The sequence below is a fragment of the Zootermopsis nevadensis genome, unplaced genomic scaffold (assembly GCF_977971745.1).
Source record: "Zootermopsis nevadensis isolate Lab colony 2312 unplaced genomic scaffold, Znev_1.0 Znev_ptg000029l, whole genome shotgun sequence".
Taxonomy (NCBI): Eukaryota; Metazoa; Arthropoda; class Insecta; order Blattodea; family Termopsidae; genus Zootermopsis; species Zootermopsis nevadensis.
The window spans coordinates 3,029,562-3,044,295 of NW_028259161.1; the positions used below are offsets into that span (position 1 = coordinate 3,029,562).

The 14,734-nt window shown below is 39.2% G+C and overlaps 1 protein-coding gene across 1 annotated transcript in view; it reads left to right on the forward strand.

Moving 5' to 3' along the window:
- The first annotated feature begins 1,583 nt into the window (after positions 1-1,583).
- Positions 1,584-14,734, forward strand: part of LOC110827331 (G protein-coupled receptor dmsr-1) — a 101,466-nt gene continuing 88,315 nt past the window's right edge. Inside the window, exon 1 of the mRNA XM_022058918.2 lies at positions 1,584-2,370. The gene's annotated coding sequence lies outside the window, so the exon portion shown is untranslated. The remainder of the gene's footprint in view (positions 2,371-14,734) is intronic.

Here is a 14,734-nt window from a genome sequence, read left to right on the forward strand (position 1 = left end):
AGACACAGTGCACAACGGAATGCTTCAACTTAAAGCGGTTCATAAATTACTTAATGAGGCTGTAACAAGTTCAGAAGCTATTCAGCATCGCATGGTTATACCCAATGAATTGTAAATGACGCTGAAGGAAGCGGTCGTTCCAGCGTAATCTCCTGAAATGACATAGTAAAATAGCCAGAATCTTAAGTCAGGGTATCTGGTACTCTGCCCGAGTTGACCTCAGTAGCTACGGATGTGTTACCGCTGTGAACACTCGTTCAGCCATTATGGACGCCAGACTAGCAGAAACCGTGCTTGCGTATAGCCTAAACTGATATACCACAGTATTTGGTTAATTTATGCATATTTTCTAGCAGTATCAGTATTTACTGCCGCAAAGTTGTGGGACACAGATTCAAAGTGTAGGCCTAATTCGCTACCATGTTTGTAATTTTTAGCGTACGCATATTTTTTACACAAAATTTAGCATGCTTTCAAAAACTGAGCATATTACTGATTATTTATCGAGGTTATCTCAACCGCGGTATCGAGTGAAATGGGAATATAACCAACAATTTTAGGTAGGCAAATATTTGAAAGAATGCGTCCATGGTCTAGTTTAAGAAACTATATCAGAATTTGTATCGAGCGATTGCAGAGAACTACAAAGGACCTCAGACAGGACAGATGCCACCTCTATTTCATCTGCTTTTATTAGTGTCCCCATGTGTGAGTTTCTAATGCCTGGGAATCGACAGTTAGCTCCGCATTTTCAGTTTCATAGCCGTGGGGAAGACCGAAATAAACAACAATTTCAATGCGGCTGAGCGAAGCAAAAGGCGATAAGCCTGGCACATACAAACACATACTACATACTTTAATTGGGAAACGGCTTTCTGCGTCATCCCTGGGCGGAGAGATTCAGTTCTGAACCGTGTCAAGGCAAATTCATAACGTGTGGTCAATGATTCTGGTATTTCCTGTTCCATTCATCACGCCGTTTTGGTTTAGAAAGAACTGGAACAACAGAAACACGCACAAAACGTGGCATCCTGTCACACTGTATTGGAAGCCAACTAAAATATAAAAATGTAAATTGAATGTTTAAATATCAGCGAGAGAAATGGTACGTGCATTTTAAACGGATGAAGGACAATGCAATTATGAAACTAGGAACTGAACATAAATCTCGTTGAAGAAGAAGAAGAAGACTAGGACAACCAAGGAAGAGATGAAGAGACCAATTGCAGAAGAGCGACTCTTTAGCGTAATACGTGAAGAAGCAGTTTTTGTGATTCACATTAAAATTTGTTTTGGGCAACTGCAGTTCAAGTCGTTGTCGACTTGTTTCTCTTTTAATAATTCATTATATATATATGATATTCAAACTTTTCCTTGTTATTTAAACTGCGTACATATTTGTATTTTCTACGTTATCTGGGCAACGATCCAAGAAAAACAGCATCCGAGATTACATCTTAATCTGCATTAATACGCATCGAACGACCGCTCTCTGATCTAATAAAACCCGTTAGCTGCAATAACACGACATACATACATACTGGTGGGCAGTCTTTACAATTCGCGATAGAGGTAGAGGACGCCAGACGGAGCATGCGCGTGAGGCTCTGGACGGAGGTACTGGTGTCAGGAACACCCTGCGAGACACTCGTAACAGTACACAAGTCTCGGCTCCGTAGGCAGACGTTCAGTACGTCTCATCCTACCTGCTGTGTACGTCGGCGTCGTGTTCAGAGCGTCATTACGCGTCGAGTTATATGTACTAGTAGCAGCTACCTGTTGAATCGGCAAGGTGGCACACTCTCGTTGTGAAATCACCCCGGTCCCAATGTAAAAAATTAAACAAAAAAGAGGAAAATTTTCTGTTTTTGTGATAACGTAATCTCTTGTTTCATATCTGTGTTAAAAATTCTACATACAAGTATTCATAAAACATTGGCATAAAACGTATAGAGTAGTAACGTGATGAGACAATGCATTAAATTACTAAATAGATTTAGTCTTCGAAGTGACTGAAATTAATAGGAGTATGTGAACATAACAAAAGGAACTATGTAGTGATTTAGCATAGAATTATTATTATTATTATTAAGACTGAATATTAGTATCCATAACACATTTCAAGAAGAAGCTAAGTTACACGACGCACACACATTAAAAAGTGTGTAAAAAGTTTAAAAGCATAAACACTACGCACTTGTTCAACTGTTTCTTCCGGCTGAAGACTTGTCCTTTACAAATTTTAAACGTCACTGTATGCTAAGCCGATCGAAGTTACATTTTCTCAAGAAGACTGAAATTTCGATACCGTATACCTGTCACGAAGCAGAATCATTGAGCCAGAAGCGATGATGCTGTGCTGAATACAGTGTAAGTAAAGATTGTAATCAATGACGTCAACTGAACTCGTTGCTTCTAGTCTATAACCGTGTTTGTGTGCATGTGTGTTTTATGTATCTGATATTTTCTTGTCAAATGCTCTCTTCAAATGCTATGAACCAAAATAATCAGGGGGAAGTTTTGTTTTGTCATTAGCAATTATGAATAAAGATACTGTGGAAACTTGTGATTTTCAATAAAATTATTGCAGTAAGGAAAGGGTGCCGAAGAAACACGTCCATTAATGATCTGTCCGAAGTCAAGAACAGATTTTTATTTTTATGGCAACAGTGTTGTAATTAATGTACAGAGGAACAAAAGCAACATCACACAATCTCTCACTGCTCCTCACCTTGACAGCGCAGAAAAACTTTGTACCTCTTTTTGCAGTCTTTTGAAGCGCACTGGAATGATCGCTTATGATAAGAGAGAAAATGGACACCAATGGGGGAATTTAGCGAGCAGGGATCTAAAAGGAAACAAATTAGTATGGAAGTAAATTTAAAACTTTTGTCCGAACAAGTAAACTGTAAACTATAAATTGCTTCCACAGCAATTTTACAGAAAAATCGTAACTGCGTTACAACGCATTTCGGAAATGTAGAAACGAAAATTTTAATTTCATATGGTGGCAATGTTGCAAAACAACTTATATTTAATGCTGGATGTACGATACATCTACGATCTGAGAATATTTTACCTTTCAATACGCTCCCTATACGATTTGCGGCAGTGAGCTATAAAACGTATGAACAGGGAAAGATCTGACAGAGTAACCCATCACACACATACAATGTATATGTATCAATGATTAGGCGAGTTTCGACATTGAATCTTCTTATTGCCACAGATGCAGTGGCGATATGACCGCAAATGCGTTACATGACTTGAGTATAGTATATACGATACAGTGTAAGTTTTCGAGAAATTTGTGACGAAAATTTCAGGTGTATTACCTCCCAAAATTGTTTGGTAACAGCTGTTTACTTGAAAGGGTGATCACTGCAGAATCATACAAGAGGAGGACCAATAATGATGATAATGATAACACATGTTAAGTTGAAGATTTCTGTCTTCTGGGTTGTTGCGCTGTGTAGTCTGGTAGATGTTTACCAACGTTTCAGAGGTCATACTGCCTCCATAATCAGGGCGATGAGTATGAAGATTTCCGTCTTCTGGGTTGTTGCGCTGTGTAGTCTGGTCGATGTTAACCAACGTTTCAGAGGTCATACTGCCTCCGTCATCAGGGCGATGAAACGTTGGTAAACATCGACCAGACTACACAGCGCAACAACCCAGAAGACAGAAATCTTCATACTCATCGCCCTGATGATGGAGGCAGTATGACCTCTCAAACGTTGGTTAACATCCACCAGACTACACAGCGTAACAACCCAGAAGAGAGAAATCTTCATACTCATCGCCCTGATGATGGAGGCAGTATGATCTCTGAAACGTTGGTTAACATCCACCAGACTACACAGCGTAACAACCCAGAAGACAGAAATCTTCATACTCACCGCTGTGAGAACCTCAAGTCTTACATGTTAAGTTGTGCTCCGTTATGCACAGGTCTGTGTGAGCCTAGCACCGAGTTCTTGTCGTCCTGGGTTCATACATCTACTTCCTTTAGCGATACTCTCTTTTACATTGATGATGTGTAGGGTGATTAATGGCGACAAGAAGCTCATACGTACATCTATGACCCACACTAGACCTGCATACCGGACCAATGAAGCTCCATGTTTTAATCCCCACTTCCACAGAGACTTCATATGCTTATCCCGTGTCTCTGCTATCTAAAACGGGGTCTAGAGGGACGAATACGAATAAATCTTGGGCGCCGTCCCCAGGTACTCTTAATCCTTATTTTGGGTCGCCGATTTTCCAGCTGAGGTTCGCATCGAAATTCCGTATAATACGAAAACTGCTAACCACTTAACTGTCAATCACAGTGAGTGATACAATGACATTTTATCCTTAAAAAATACATGGACGTGATTACGTCGAATGTCTTTATAAAAGAACAAATTGAAAGAAATCTGCACAGAAGTGACAAAAGGAACAAAAGATGGTAGACGATTCTTTGTGATTTTGAAAGCAAACGAAGACAGACGTTTTTTTCTTGGCTCTGTAACAATGAAGCTCGTATTTCCATTGAATTTACCGTAACTCACGCTGTCACCTGGGCTGCTTTTATCTGCCGCTGTGAAATATCCTCCGAAATGTTGTCATTAAAGATTACATATTTTATCAAAATTCAATTCCAAAGTTTAGAATAGATATATTCACTGCAGGGTCTGCGGGCCGCATATTTCTCGAATTTGACTGCCTTGCGGCATTTAAGAAGACGGATATTCTGCATATTCAGCTGACAGGATAAGGTGTTTTGAATTCCATCCACAAACGCTATAATGAGGTAGATTGTAACTGTCAGATTCACGTCCATTATTATATTGAGTCTGTACTGGTACTTTCGTTCCTCTCCAACTATTTGAATGTTCGACAAAATACATTCTTTAATAATTAACATCACTGCCTAGTATCTCAGTTTCTTACAAAACGCCTAACGTACAGGCAACTTCTTCGACAGTACTGTATTGTGTGTAGTCTAAATAAACTTACACCGGGGCTCAAATCCATTGTTTCGCTTCTGAATAATAATTTTTAGAATCAGATCACATTGAAGGAATTGTCCATGCAATGTTTGTGGTCCTTAATCGTCGACAGTTGTCATGAGCGATATACATCTTACAGATTAAGAGAAACGATCACATTATATGGATTTGACAACTAATGAAACAAATTCATTACCTTGAACTTCATTAAACTTACGTCTGTCGAGATGTCTCACACGTAAATGAGGCTTAATGGCATGCATTAACACATGCCACGAATTACTCTTTTAATATGAGGACCTTTAGGGGAAAATACTGGAAACATTCGGCATGGATTCGAAACGGGAACTCCCGAATACGAAACACGGCTGCTAACGATACATCAAGCGTTTCATCTTGTCTCGTTCAGCTCACAATTTATTGTTCTTGAACCAGCTGTGAGGAGTGGAATCGCCGTTCGGCCTGTTGTGCTTGTCTGTGTTTCTGCGACGTCGTTCGGACGTTGCATGGAAGAACACAGAGTATCTGCAGCAGAATCCATCTGTTAAACTTTCCGAGTCCCTCCTCCATACGGATAATCAATCATGGTCACTTCTACAGAGAAAACTACACGAAAATGGAGGCAAAGAATTGGAAAGACGTGACATTGTAAATCGTGTTGTTTAAAGTATTTTCCCCGGGGAAATTAGGAAAGCTACTAAAACCTTATTTACGATAACATCAAGACTCAGTCTATGGACCTTCTGAATCTAATCGAGTCGTAGCAATCACCTCGGCTACATGTGAATCAGCGGCCACTAATGACTTCTGTTTGACATTTGTGGAGTTCAAGGATTGTTTTGCGACCACTTCCGGCAAGTGACGACACATTCCCTTCCTGATCCACCAGCACCACTTGTTATTATTGTTTGCTTAATCGTGGCGGAGAATGTGACAAAACACAGCGACGGGTAAAAGAGGACAAAAGAAAAAAAGTCGAAACGGAAGGGAGAGCAAGAATAAATAAATAAAGAGGGTAATAAGAAACAGATGAAATAAAAAACGAACGCAAAGAAAAAAATAGAAAGAACGAAACAATTAGGGAATGAAAAAAATTGACGTTAATAAAAAGGAAACAAAGAAAGAAATATAAAGGCAAGAAAAGATCAAACGGGAAATAGCATAAGAAAATAAACATTCAATGAAAGAAAAGAAAAACATAAGAGCAAGAAGAGTAGACCAAAAAATTAAACCACAACAAATGCAAAAGAGTGAAAGAAAGAAAATTAAAAAGAGCGACTGGACAAAGAAAACTAGGAAAGAGAAAAGTCATAAATAATAGCTAATAAAAGAAATAAAGAAAGGAGTGACAGAAATGGCATCGTGCAACTTAGACACTGATTTTCTTGTATGTTTTTTCCTCAGCACTAACACTCCCACCAGAAGACTTGCAATACATCACCAAATTCCAGGTTCAATATCAAGAGAAAGGCTACTTCTGCTTTGTGTACTTTGCGCGACCAATAGAAATGAAGGAACTAAAGCTAGCTCTCTTTCAGTAAGTGGGAACTTGACGAGATGTCTTCACGAGAAGTACGCGACTTTTATTTTGTACACAAGGAAAACCACAATGGCGTTGTGGACAAGCAACTTTATTTCTTGTGGCAAATGTTTCTTCCTTTGGCTTCAGATAGAGCTTAATAGCTAAGAAAGGGGAAAGAAACAAGTTAAGACAGAGAAAGTTCAACTGTCACTATCCATGTGGCGGGTACCACTTAAAGTAAGTGGACGTTGGTTTTCAGAGGTTTAGGTCAAGAAAGACTTGTATGCAGGCCCTCAGGATTCTCCAGTGCTATCTAACGTCAGGGTACAGAGATGTTCCTCGAACATTTGATAGTTAATATCGTTCCTGTACATATTGAAAGTGGAAGATTTATACCTTTGACCACAAAATCCCGCCTCCATATACCTTCTCGTGAGCCCGTTAAATCCAGTTCCCGCCTTCATAGCCTATATTTAAAGATCCCACTGCGTTCGTCTACATCATTGCCTTCCAAGTAGCAGTTTTTCAAGACGCTTCCCCACCAAAATTCCTCGTGCATTCCTTGTGCTCCATCAAATCCACATGCTCAGCACATAGAGTAACCTATATTTCAGTATCCCAACAGTAATAAATAGCCCGTACGAGTCACAAAGGACATGACATGTAATATCCTAAACTGTTTACTTATATACGTCATTTTTACGTAAAAGAATTTTCATCAGCAGAATGTTTCCAAATAATTGTCACTCATGTTCTTTCCTCAAAGTAAGCGGCAATGATTTATAACCATACAAAATAAAAGACAAATACACAGCCTTTATCACATTTGGTGATTTCCTCATCATATCACAGGACGTCGCTCGACATGACGTTCCTTTCCAGCTTTACTACACACACATAAACGGAAAAAAACGCTTCGATATTCTTTCGAGCTGAAAGTAAGCTAAAATTCGAATAAGTTTCTGCGTATTGAAGGTCACACAGTTCTTATACTGACGGAAAAGGAAAGAAACAGTAATATTCCTGCGTATGGAAAAGCACCTCCAGAGACCAAATACTTACTGCATACAGATACGTCTCCCAGACCGGCGTGTGCGGGTGCTCTATGATGTTGCGTACATCAGTAACTCTATAGATTCTATAGGATTGAAAGATCACAGGCAGTAGCGCACGAATAAATCCGTGAATAAGGACTGCGATGCAACAGTACGTCAGCTGAGAATGAAGCACGTCTGATATTGGGAAGGCCAGTGTATATGAAGTGCGGATTAAACGATACAATGACCCTGAGAACTTGCAAGGTCTGAGCAAGACAATGAGGGTCACGATGTTGTGTATAGCGACTAATATTTAAAACATGGAGCTTTTGTTTAATGAGTCGTTTAATCTGATTTGATGAATCATTGAAATGTCACATGCAATTTGTATAATGATTTTCTTATGGTGTTGCGGTAGACTATTCATTCCTATCACGCATTGTAGATGGCTCCTCGTGTAACCCTTGGTTTCCGCGGATTAGGGGTATAGCACTGAGAAGAGAAGATATTGAGGGTGTTTGAGAACAGGGTGCTGAGTAGTGCTTAGTAGAATGTTTGGATCTAGGAGAGATGAACTGACAGGAGGATGGAGAAGGCTGCGACATGGGGCTCTTCATAGTTTACACCTTTCACCAAATATTACTTGAATAATCAAATTAAGGATGATAAGTTGGGCAGGACATGTAGCACGCAGTATTATCCTGTTATAAATGCCAATATTTCCCAACATGTTCTCTTTCAAGTTTTCCGACGAAGATTTTGTATGAATTATTAATCTTGCTTGTGCGTACTATACATCCAGCCCAATGCACTCTCCTTGGTATGCCGTGCCACTACAGCCCAAGATGTTACAAGATCTTATTCTCAGTTCAATGTGAATGCATGTTATGAACACATGCTCATATGAAACATTTGTAGTATATTTCAGTGCCCCCTAGTGCTTACAAAATCATAAAATTCTGGGAAAATTACTGCGCGGTTCGTGATAGGAAAGAAAATTCCTGTTAACTTCAGAAAGAATATCATAACGAATTTATACCATTTTTTATTAATCTTCTTTTCGAAAATATATACTGAACCACGAGGACAGCGAGTGACAGTTTTTGATGCTCGTTGAAACAGAAGCCAGAATGAAGTGTGCGTTTGTGTTGACTAGGGTACTGAGAAGCCGGCTGGCAACTAGAAGTTATATTAAACTAGTAAAGATAACATCCTTCAGATGTATAGATTTGTGTTATTAATTATAGAGTTCAGTTTCTCGCTGCAAAACTAGGCACATTTTACACAGGCTTTATACGAGTGAGTCTCGCCACCAAGATCAACAGATTCTTGTTTTATTTATAATACACGCAATGTTTTATAGTTGAAAAGCGACGGGAAGTCCGTTATTTCTACCACCAATGCACACATTGCTTCTTCTGAAGCATTAAAAACGCGAATGATTTAATTAAATTTATTATGTTAATTGTTTAACAAGGATCGGAGGTAACTGAAAAGGCGAGGTATGAGAAGACAACACAATTAAAGAAACGGACAGAGGCAATATGGAAGTAGCAACGGTGGTGGGATACAAAAAAGAAAATTAACTTTAAAGAGAGAGAGGAAACAAAACCCGAGATGACAATGTGAAATAACGAAGAAACAGTGTACAGTGGACGGCGGGAAGACGGTCAATTCAACAAAGGCGGAGAAGGAAGTAAGGAAATTAATTGTTCTCAAGTTAAGGCCAACTTGCTACTATGGTTATTAAGACAAACTTTCATGTTAGGAACGGAAGAACAGATCTTATTATAGTTGGGTTGTAGTTTATCCAACGACGCTGTATTAGCTTAGTCTCGAGGCGTTCAGTGTGATGACAGAATGGTATGTACAATTATTTGAAAAAAACATAAGAGATAAGCAGAATTGGTATATTTTGTGCTGCTACATTGAGTCTCTCCTAGAAAGACAATCTCAGTCAAGCTGGCAACTTCCGGCCCGAAATTATAATTTGATCGTTTTTAACAGTAAGCACTCGTGCTTTAACTTGGCTTATGTGATCGAATTACGTTTTATTTGTAGGGGCATTAACATTTCTTAATCATCGCCATATACAATAACTGGAAGTTATTTAACAATTCCGAATCGACGAAGTGGCATATGTGTTATGTGTGAGGACGTAAGAAATGAGGTTCTCAGGGTTTTCACGATCCTCCGAAACGTTGGTAATTACCCAAAGACCAATTGCACAGACGTTACGTAGTATACAGTGAGATGTAACATGACCATTGATAAATAGGTAAGGACTTGAAATGGGACTGCTGTGATCTATTCCGGTGTTTGTTTGGAGAAACTCACGAAAACCACGAAAATTATGTCATGTACAGCAAGTACAGAAGCCGGGATTCAAACATGGTACATCCGGGTGTGTATTATAAGACAAACTGCGCATAAAATGATGTGACAATTCGATCGTCAGAACTTCGCCAAGTAACGGAATGGGATTTGTACCTGCCAACTTTAACACTGCTGACTGACATGATGGAAACCATTTGTGAACAAAGAAAATTTAGCGATGGCGGTAACTCATGGGCTTGGTAAAGGAGATAAGGACGCTGACTAGCGAGGTGTGTGGGAACGATCCAATTATGGGGCCACGGCACTCTTCCTACTGCAATGGCGGCCAAATTAAAGGCAAGGGACTCTGCAATTAATACTAAACCAGAAAAGCTGTTTGCATGATGAACAGAACCGCTGAAACTGTGTGGCCATGAAAAGTTATTGTTGCGCTTTGGAGGGCTGGGCTGAAGTTCGAGGTACATTTGCTTCTCCGAAACGTTGGTATATCTTCCTACGCGTCGTTAGAACAGAAGAGACCAATATCGACATAATTAAAAAAAAGCATTTTTACAATACATTCCAACATTATAACAACGGACTGACCAACAGTATCTCGTTAGCGTTACTGTCAAATTTCCTTAGCATTATTCCTTACTGCATATATTATAACTGGTATTGTTTTAACCCCGGCTTTGTGCCATCTCTCTTAACTTTCTTAGACACAATTTGAATTTCTCATTATCCTTCTTTACGAAGTTTTACTCAGAGGCAGTATTATAATCAACGTCACTGATATGTATTCGCTTTTTATAATGGTTTTTCAAATGAGCTTAATGTATACGAAATTCTGCCAACGATACAGTACAAATAATTACTTGTTATATCGTTATGCAATAAACAGAGCGGATGTTTGTATGTTATCTAATTACAATTCTTAGAACTACTGTGTCGAGGTATAAGGTTGCTGATATCAGAATCGGCATAATTACTCCCTCTTCATATTTACACATATCCTTAATTACTTTTAGCAAGATCACATATTTATTAATATCTTCATAGATTCAGAACGGTTCTGTTTAATCGATCAGGCGTAGCTTTTAGTTTTATTATTGGTAAGAATTTAATAGCGTTCCAGTGGGTCGCATCTCTAGTGAGCGGTCCGGCAGATTAACGCAAGTGCACGGTGTTCAAAAGCTCGGGTACAGTTTGTGGTATTTGTATAATTAAAATTGGTCAGCTGTACTGGCAGAAACATTAAACCAACGAGTTAGCACCTCTCACATTTAGATTTTATTATAAAGAAGGGATGTTAAGCGTGTTAATTCGTTTAACAAAACCCATCCATTTCAAAACATAAATAATTATGCCAGTGAATGTGACTACAGAACGGCCGACCCCCGCTATTTTCCTCTTCAATCTCACTCGACCGTATGAAGAAGGCCCTTGTGTCCTTCGGAACACAACTTAAATAAGAGATACGTCAGCGATATTCAACCTGGGGCTCGTGACATCGTATAAGAATGACTATTAACATTATAAATAACACCTATATCAATTATAATCAGTCAATTATTTGATTATTTAACGTCGGTCTTCCATCTACATCGTTCACATGTCTAATGACATGGGACAATCATCATGAATAATGATTAACTGCGAGAAAAAGATATTTATGAGGCTGTCGTATTCTGTGTTAAGGAACTATATTTATATAGGGAAACTGAGCAAAATCAGAAACAGCCTTAGCCACAATAATCGATAACCCGGCGGAAATTCTAACCGAATAAAAGCCTAAGACACAGTGCTACTCCCAACTGCTTTTTATGTTTAAAGTTAATTACAACAGACGATCTCTTGGGCACACCCAGCTTCCTATCGTGTGAGCACCAGGATTATTTCCTCGGAGGTAAAGCGGCCGAGTCTTGAAGATAAACCACTCATCTTCACCTAGTGCAGAGGTTAAGAATGCGTGGAGCGATACCTGCACTCCCCATACGTCTGCTTCATAGGAACCTCATATCTTTATGTTGGCATGACATTATATGGTGATTAAAGGATTTCAGAACTGATATAATTAAAACAAGATGGAATTAAAAATAGCCTAATATATCCATGGTACGCTGACAGTTATACATATGCAACGGTCTGTAGGGACTGGATAAAACCACTGATACTTCAGCCACTAAACGTTGTCTGTCGCTAGACATTCGTGCCAGGGACTTGACGGAACAGGAAATCAGGGATGCTAGAGGCTAGATCCTGGCTTTCGGCATTTCCTTACAGAAACCAGAATGAGGGTACTTACTGACTTGCGATATCTGTACTCTGCAGTCAAGTGCGACTTTCGAACTACGTCACATTAGTATCAGCTTGTGTGTACTTAAACAAATATGCACAGACATGATTAAATATTTATTCGTGAAAAGGAAATCTGTTCACAATATAAATAATTTATAGTCCTTCTGGAATCTATCTTTCTGTTTAGATTTCAGAGACATTTATTTTTATCCGTGTACTCTTATGCAAACAAGGTAGTCGCAGCTATTTGTTCAGCCTTTAACCTTACTTTGCGTCCTGTTTGAGCACTGAACTAGTAGCGTAATTATTGCTGTTACGAAGGTCATGCCAACTGTACGATGTTAGAGTATCCACTTTAGCAGCCACGCGTTTATTCACCATTAAACATGATCAAGAATGCACGTTGCATCGCAAAACACTCGCACTTACAAACCTACATAGTACAGAGTTCACACTCTGCTTGTCGACATATTCTCTGCGTTACGAACACGAAGGTTAAACTAACAAAAACGTCGAATGAATATTTTAATTCCCTGTACGGATACTTATGTAGATTCCAACGTTTCAGAAAAAACATAACGTCTCTACCTTCAGGGCGGAAAAGTAATAAAATTGAAGTACTATAATTACATACAAGAATACAACGTCTAACTTTGAAATTTGTCAACTGGCTCTGATGGAACGTTTTACTAATATTTACAATATAAACTAAATATAGGTTTCTAAGTTCTGTTTATAGCAGGCCTATATTTAACAACGTTGTCATCAGCTCAGACTATACAGCGTCGAATAATATGGCGATTCATAAATATGAATTGGAACGTTTATGGAAGAAAGTGGCAGGGACATAATTAATGTACCATCCCTAAATTCTTTGCAGGATTGACTGAGGAAAAACATGACCAACCTAAGTCAGAATAGCAAGTCTCCGGGCTCAGATTTGAACCCTTGACCTCCCGACTACGAAACAGAAGTAATATTGACTCGGCAGTGACGTTCGATACCGTCAGTCATAAACATTAATGGTCCTACGAATATGAAATATAGTTTCACCAGACGAGATAAACAATCGGGCATTTTTGTTAGCCTAAATGAGAACCGGTCATATCAGTTGTGTGAAAGTATTAACTTGTTAAAATTAATGACAAATAATCCTGATACAAATGCAATCATTTTTCCACCTCTTGAAACTGGTTGGCTTGTAACAGGGAGATACCAATACTAATTCGTAATTTCCCCAGTCTCACTTCATGCTACTCTGACGAGCTACTGCGACTCTTAGATACAGCATCTCTATTTATTTCAAATAATGAATTATGCATAGCCGCAGGTTAAATTCATCAGTACGAGCTGGATGAGACAGACATATAGACACAGACAGGCCGAGCCGCTCTCGGCAGTAATTTCGCGAGCAGGATTTTCACCGAGCTCCAGTAGAACAGTACGGGTCTCCAGAGGGTGAAAAGTTGTACTCGTAGTTCCAGGTACTCAGACGCCCTCAGTGGCTAGCCTTATGAAGGAAGTGCTGATTTTACGGAAACATTGTCTTTAGAATCATTTTTTAACCATCTGAAGCTAGAAACTCATCTAAATAAACTTTCAGAATTCAGTTCTTACTTTCGTCTTCTGTGTATCAATTATAATGTCATTTTCTGAAAATCGCAGCTCTAGCAACACAGAATTTATTTTCAGACACTGGTGGCTTCTGTATAGTGTGAAGCAGCCATGCGTGTCTCCTATGACGTTTATACACGAAATGCAGAGGAGGGGCCAGGTTTGTCAAAACAAGCACGGATGTTAAGAATCGGTCCTCCTGTTGCGCCGTGCGTTATCGCAAATGGCCGCTTGATATGCTTGTTAAACTGAAGTAATGAATTTTGGTATCGCGTTGTTCTCTTGTTTGTCATAGTCTCTTGATCGGATTGAGTGGTTGTAGGCAGGATAGCGTCGCCATAACAACGACATTCAGAGTGATGACGTAACAACTGCTACCCAATCTATTTAAGCGAGCGGAGGGAACAGCAACTTATCTCTACTGGGGGGGGAATTAACCCCGCTGCGCCCCGTCTGAAGATTCATGTAAAAACTGTGATGAAATTGACTCTGTTCAGTTTTAGTGAAATTTCGTTAAAATTGCTTTCGAAACTAAAAACGTAAAATGGTATAACATGACGAAGAAAATTAAGTAATGAGGAGGAATGTTGTAACCTATAACCATCGCTTAATTCGATTAGTGTTAAATCGATGGAGATGCAGCACACATCAGAGATGAGAAACAAAAATTTCAATCGGAAAATCGCAAGAGAAGATAGCACTAGGAAGGGGTGCCAATATGGATCTTAGAGAAACAGAAGGTGAGGGTGTGTATTGGATTCAGCTGGCCCAGCACAGGGTCGTAGCGGGATACTATGAAGATGTCAATGAAACTTCGAGTTCATAAAAGAAGGAAATTTATTTACCGGCCGAACAACTAGAGTTTCAATCTTTCAAAGATTATGCACCTTGCCTACAAATCCTCCCAGGCACTGAATACTGAAATTACTTTCTAGGTTTAAAAATGC